General features: G+C 32.9%; 1 protein-coding gene across 1 annotated transcript in view; it reads left to right on the top strand.

Annotated features, from left to right (window-relative positions):
- Nucleotides 1-2,326: 2,326 nt before the first annotated feature.
- Nucleotides 2,327-7,226, top strand: part of MS3_00007044 (uncharacterized protein) — a 48,701-nt gene continuing 43,801 nt past the window's right edge. The window contains exon 1 of the mRNA XM_051215300.1: nt 2,327-2,775. The gene's annotated coding sequence lies outside the window, so the exon portion shown is untranslated. The remainder of the gene's footprint in view (nt 2,776-7,226) is intronic.

The raw sequence follows: 7,226 nt of genomic DNA, 5'->3' as shown, positions 1-7,226 counted from the left end.
AAACTAATGCGGCCAACATTATATGTCGAAGACACGCAGAGCTACAGGTTTTGAGGATTTATTTACCGATACAAGTTCATTATAACCGCCATATTGTGATAATTTTAGTTCTGTTCTTAGTAAGTCTTTGACTGTACACTTCCTGAGGTTTTATATTTATGTAAATTAGGAATACGTTTTAAATAATAATATACAACGAAACAACTTAAAGGTTACCAACAAATACAGCCATCAACTGTCTTCTGATATTTGGCCTACGTGGAATCTTATCGGTTAACTGGCACGTAGTCTTCCTGTAGTGGTGATCATAGTCAAACATGACTCGACGCGACACTACATGAGCATAGGCAAGTATCCAAGATGATGAAACTGCATGTACTGATTATGATGCAGTGCATGAAGCTGACTTCCAATGTACCAAGAATTTTACTACAGTAAACGAAGACTAGCACGAGTTCGGTAAATGTTTTTCAATACTTCATTTACGTAATTCATCTCTATTTGGTCAAGCCATATGCTTCAAGTGTGGTATAGTGGGACATATTGTGTCGGTTTGTAAAACTATTATTCTTCTCGTTGCTGCTTATGCTAATCCCTGTAATTATGATCTTCCAGTAATTCATTTCATATTCAAGAACGATTATTTTTGTTCTAGGGTGTTTGTTAATCTGGTAGTATCGAATCTATTGTTTCAGTTGGAAACTTGAAGTCATTAAATCTCAATGTCATAACTAACCATATTTCGAGCGTTACTGGTAATCACAATTTTTATTTTCTTAAGTTTGTATGCATATATACTCCATATCGTCTTCATTATTTGGAGACTGTTTTGTAAAGACACAATCGTAATTAGCTTTTAATAGAAACAAACAGGTTTACAAAGACGACTACAGGCTCACAAGAGTATCACAGAATCAGATTTCAAATTGCTGAGTGGATTCTGACTTACTGTGTGTTTCTAGGTGGTTCGAGAAACCAAATATTATTGCTTATCAGCGCATTCATCGTTCACATTTATAGGCTCATACTGCCCAGAATTAAATCTTTATAAAGAACACAGCAGTGTACACTATGGCAAAGTGCCTTCAATAATATTGTTAATTCACCTCAACGAATATATCTCTTGACATTTTGATGATATCATTAGTTGATTCAAATATACTTAGGTAGTCAATCTTAAGTTACTGAATGTTTAAAACATACCTACAATATTTTGAAGGGTACCAGATAATAATTATATTTTATTGGTTCACGGAGCTTAACAGTGAGTAACTCGGAAGATATGTATAAGGCTTACTATTTTACTCTCGTTAGGCTATGCTGACAGGAAAAGTGTCTCAGCACATCGTTAGGTGGTTCGCTTAAACATGACATAGTGTGAGTGAAAACTGTTAACTTAGTTAGGCAGATGCAAAATTTCGTCATTTAGTAAATCAAGGTAGATGTGTGACACCTGAATAAGTAGTAGCTTCAAGCTCACATACGGATGTTTTTAATTTAGTGTCAGGTTGTTGGTTAAATCTCAGCCATTCACCACTATTTTCCGAAGAGTTTCGTTCTCACAGCTGGATAGTTAGGTCATGGAGCTTGCATTGATCTTCTGAACAACATCCTCAATACAAGATTGAGGTGGAAGTGGAGTTTTTAAAGATGGCCACGTATGACCCACATTTTGTCTTGTTGTACTCAATACTGACTAGTTACTATTGATATTTAGCATATCACCATATGCCTTTTTATTTTAGTTGTGTTTCACATTGGTCTGGTTGTTGGTCCTATACTTGTATATGAACGTTCTGATTGATTGATAAACTGGGTCGATTTCGATGTGTTTGAAAACTGTTGATTATCCTGAGTGCAAAGCTTTCGAAAATTCTCTCTTGTTTTTAATATCCCATCTACTCAAGATTTCAACATAAGGAAGTTGTGTTCACGAATCGGTTCGACTGCAACTTACATTGTGTTTCCTAAACGTATCTATATTCTATTTACATGTGTAATCGATCATGCAATATTCAGTGTTATTCACTAACGACCCTGCTTTTTCATCGACAAAGGTTTGCATGTCATTGGATAGGTTGCCGAAAAGTCATCATATGCAATCAGATTTTCGCGTCATGTGAAGAAGTATTTCTTGTGTGGAAATCATCGATAAACCAACAGTCAAAGTAAATCACATAAAGAAAATGCGATGAATGAAGATTGTACTCAAAATGTTCACAGCACAAAATTGAACTGAAAAGGCAGGCGAAAGAATTCAACAGCTAAATGAGGTGTGTAACGCATATAAAGTCAATCCTGATACTTGAAGCATAAATGTATGCTGCGAAGTTTTGTCTGAGTGAACCGTATGACAGAGCTTTTAAAGTGTTGCGTGTTGCTGCTAAACTCACGGTGAAATAAGCAACTGAATGTACGATTTGTATAAATACTTTAAACAAACATTTATTCCACTTAAATTTGCATGAAAATCTCTGGTCACTAATTGTATACTGATAATATGCAACACTTATATATCAAAATGTTTTCCTGTCAGCTCGCCAAGGTTTTCAGTTTTGTTTTTTATAAACAAAATTTCTCAATATACTTAAAACTAATAACGTTTCTATTATCTTTCAGAAGCAACTGTTTTAACCAATATATTGGACAATAATTAGGTGGCTTTCAATTTTGTAATACGTTTTCGCGTTTATTGCAACCCAGTTAATCCATCACATTTTTGCTAATTTACTGTGAATAATAGGGGTTTTCTCAATTTTTCACAATTCGTTTCGAGTAAGTTGTCAATATGCCATCTTTTTCTTCAAAATATATGCATAGAAGCGTTTCTAATAAGACGTAGGTTAATCAGTTTTGCACGTTAACGAGAACGAGAATCAGTTTGCCATTAATTGTGTTTCACAACATGAAAAGACGTTTATATTGAACAAACACTCACGTTCAGTATATATTTATAGTTTTCGGTATGTTTGGTATGTTCTAGGATCCATTTATTTGTACCTATAGGTACCTATAGGATAGAAAGTGTTTTTTGCAAGATATGAGGCCAGTTTCTGTGTTGTGCACAACAGGGTTGTTTGTTTCTGTAAATATGCTTTCTGTTACTGTAAATTGGATGTGACGATGGTTAATCTGGATTGTTTGAGGTAAACATCTGGATTTAGCACTCAGAGACAAAAACCTCGGAAAGGGATCTCGGAAGGAATCATTTGGGAAACTGAGTCTTTCAGAATTTGATTGAAAACAAAATTTATATCTTGTAATTATGTACTGGTGTTAATTCAGATTCTTATGCTCATGAAGTTTAAACGTGGAGACAGTGAGTTGTTCGAAGGAGCATGGTAGCATATGTGCGGCTTCTCGGATCCTCAGACTTCATCTATTTCATTCAAAACTTTATCACAATCCGATGTCTGGATGTTTCTCAAGCAGTTTTGTTAAATCTTGATCTCAATTAAACTGTGCTGGTGACTATAGACAAATAATGTTTTTACCAAAGCGTTAAGATATTCAGTAGTACGGTTAGTTCTAATCCATGCTGTTTGAGCACCAGATTTTCAACCGAGATGTATTATGTCAGTTTTTGACGAAATATAACTTTTTTCACTTTTTTAAAGTTACTTGAAATTGATCAACATTGTTTTTTTGTTAAGTCTCGATGAACAAATACCAATGATCAGTCTTTGAGATATTAATGTTATCTGTTTATTACAATGTGCACAATTTAAGAATCCCTTTGTACTCCTTACTTTTTATTTTGTAACATACATCTGGATGCCTTTTTCGGAAATTTACTTGGACAGAGTGGCTAAATGTTAACACTATGCGTGACAGTTTGTCTAGTACTGATGGAAAAATAGTTGAACGTTTACAGGATATAAAATGGGTGCTTGTCTGCTAATGCATAACAGAATTTATCAAGTTTTGACCACTTTTAAAAATGAAATCACTCAAAAATACCCGAACAGGCACTCATAAATGGCTACAATATTTTAGCACGTAAACGCTTGATATAAAGGTAAATAATTAGCCATATAGTTTTAATTAAACTGGATAAAGTCAGACTCATAATTGCTCCTTGAAAACAAATAGATTTATCTGTAAAACAAAATGAACAAATTGTATTAAATAATCGCGGTCATAACTTTAGGTGCTAAAAGTAAGAAGCACATCAAAAGACACTTCGGTCAACAATGACTGTCTCATTAAACTTAGTTGCTTAACATTGATTTGCAATTTGCAAAACTAAAAGAGTAGATAATTATGATACTTAAGATCCTGAAATAATTAGCTTTTTATTTGAGTGATGAAACACTGTGTACAAAGATAGTAATGAAGTGAAGAAATTGAAATACTCTTCAATATTCAATGGTAGAACCACTGAAGTCTGAATATTAGTAATGTATTTTGTTCGCTTTTTTACACAATTTCGTAGGGATCAGTACAATACGATTATGTGGGTACTTCGATCGCTCTTAAAAGTAAAACTTTTTTCATTGATAAATCTCAGGTTTCTCTGCAACTGACAAGAGTCTAATTTAAAAAAAATTCACGACATTTAAAAGTTTCAGCCTGTAAGTAAACAGAAGATAACGATGGTTTGTTAAGATGTACCATAGTTATTTCAAAACCGAAGGACTAGTGATTATTAAGTACTACCGTTTTTAGTCCTATTTTTTGTTTATTAATGAGCACTATTTAAAACCTGTGCGCGTTCTGCAATAAAATATTCTTGGGTTGCACCGAAAATTGTTGAGGTGTATACTTCATATTCTTAACCTAGATAAACAAGGACTTACTTACCACACTTACGTATTCACACTAAATAACGAGGTGAATTATTTTAGTATATGGTAAATCTAATGCGGTTTACAAACATAATTAGGAAAAATATTGTTTTATATCGTCATTACACTTATCTTGACTTTTAGTAAACGATTATGTGTGCATCACACGGTTTTTATGATACGAATCCATTAACCTGGTATTTATTTTCAATGTTCTCCTTCAACGGCGCGCTTTTTTCCGAAATACTGTTTAACGGTTCATTTTTGTTACTTCATGTGCTAACCACATATGAGTGTATTCTGAAATCGATAACAGCTCAAACGTCTTTAAAAGCTTGAATGGAGTTTTACAAAAGGAGAGCTAACACTAAAATGATTGCATCATCTGAGATGATGTGGTCCATCAACTATTTTGTCTGAACATGTGATCAATTTGTTTGTGGTGTAAATCACAAAATAAAAAAGCAAAAAAGAGTTCAAAGAAGCATAATTTAAAGGTACAGTATCAGTAAACAAAATACGCAACATGATATTCGTATATCTCTTAAAGATAGGACTGTTAATAATCGGAAAAATGATTGCATTATGAATTGAACCAATCGCACTAGTCAGGTGGCACAACTAAAAATTTATACAACTTAGAGTGACAGATACTACATTTTGTCGATAGAAGGCACATTAAACAGTCTAATCGCTAGGCAGTTCAGTTAGGATCCTTACATAATTATCACATTCAATAACAAATGACGGTCATTGTTACTGTTTTAAGGTGCGATGACTTGACAGATATACAATGCATTCAGTTTTTTTAAAAAGACTCGAGTTTATTTAAGTACTAGTGAAAGTGATGACTTTCAACGAAATTACTAAATCATATTCTATAACGTAATAAGTTTTTCAACGGGTTATTCACAGAAATCCATTAAGTTTTTAAATAAGATCAAGGCAAAAACCGATTTCGGGTATCCAGTACGTTTTTGACCAGAAAACTGCAACCTGAATATTACGAGAATAAAAATCATCAATTTAATGTTTGACAATTCTGGTCTGCTTGTAACACTCATATTGTGATCTATAGCAAAAAAACAAGACTAAATAACTAAGTAATGGACTTAGTAAGTCCAGGATACCCATTCACATTTTTATCGTCACTTAATTTGTAGTGGAAAGTTTCTACATAATCTACAGTTTTGTACAGATTAGTATAATAATGAACTAATATGTAAGTAGGCTAGAGTTTGTGATTAATCAAGTATAATATAATAAACGTTTTTTGTTGTAAAAGTATAAATTATTAGTATAAAATAAGGTTTTACCTGTAGTCTCAGAAATAAGTGCCTTAACATTTAGTACTCCTATGATACCACCGATGGATGGCGGCATGATAGTCTGTGTTACCATTTTTTAGAAAATTGTGGAAGAAAGTAAATTTTTAGTGTATCGTATGGATGATATACGTGATGAGAAGTCAAGCTTTCAAAACACTCTTTTATGACACTATATACAACGACACAATAGTTCTGTAGGAAAAAGTTTATTTTAACTGTTAGTGGCGGTAACTAAATAGTGAATTTATTTGTGCTACAAGGTACCTCTGATCTTGTAGTATCTAACCAACTTAAACATGCTGAGAGCTTTTGATATTCTATTATATAGCAATGCAACTAGGTATCATGGACTTTGTTAGGTGGAGCTTCATTTAAAAATTTAGGATGACATGGTATGGATCACTAGTTTTTATGAATCTATACTGTATGTTTTTCAGTATATAGCTGATGAGGCATTTTATCATTTAATACTTTCCATAGCTTTGGGATTAACTACTATGGCGTCAATATACCTGCAGTTGTGTACGTTTGATGTGTTTATGGATTTGAAACGTGGACTTTTATACGTAGTTTTTCAGCAGTAAAAATAAATGCCTGTTTTTGACGCACATGTTAGTGGTGATAGTTAAATATCACGTTAAGAGCTTTCATTGTAGATGAATAAAACCCGGTCTACACTGGTATTTTTTGAAAATGTAAGAATGTTTGTGGTTTTAATAGCTCGACAACATGCGAAAAACGACGTTAGTTTAGTGTAACGTTTCAACTCTTCTGTTGTCTAACGGTTTGATATTATTTTCCGGAATTTCACTGAAGTGGTAACAATAGTTTCGTAGTTATGTATAAATAGATTATCATGTAAATAGAATGTACATGTTATGGTCATTCTAATGGTTAATCAAATAAAATTATTAGGTTTTGCATTTTGGAATTACTGACTAGTGTTAAAAAGTCTACTTTAATAACTGTTAATCTATATGTCTTTGTAAATCTTTCAAAAAAACGTATTTCCGGACAACTCATAATGTCTTGCTACTATGAATAGCTTTAATTGTTCTGTAGATTTTTGTAGGTCTAACTGGATCTACTTTTGATTTTTCTTCACAAAACA

Source organism: Schistosoma haematobium, chromosome 2, assembly GCF_000699445.3.
Source record: "Schistosoma haematobium chromosome 2, whole genome shotgun sequence".
NCBI classification, from domain to species: Eukaryota; Metazoa; Platyhelminthes; class Trematoda; order Strigeidida; family Schistosomatidae; genus Schistosoma; species Schistosoma haematobium.
The sequence above is the reverse complement of the archived record's forward strand: the minus strand, read 5'-3'. Positions and strand labels throughout refer to the sequence as shown.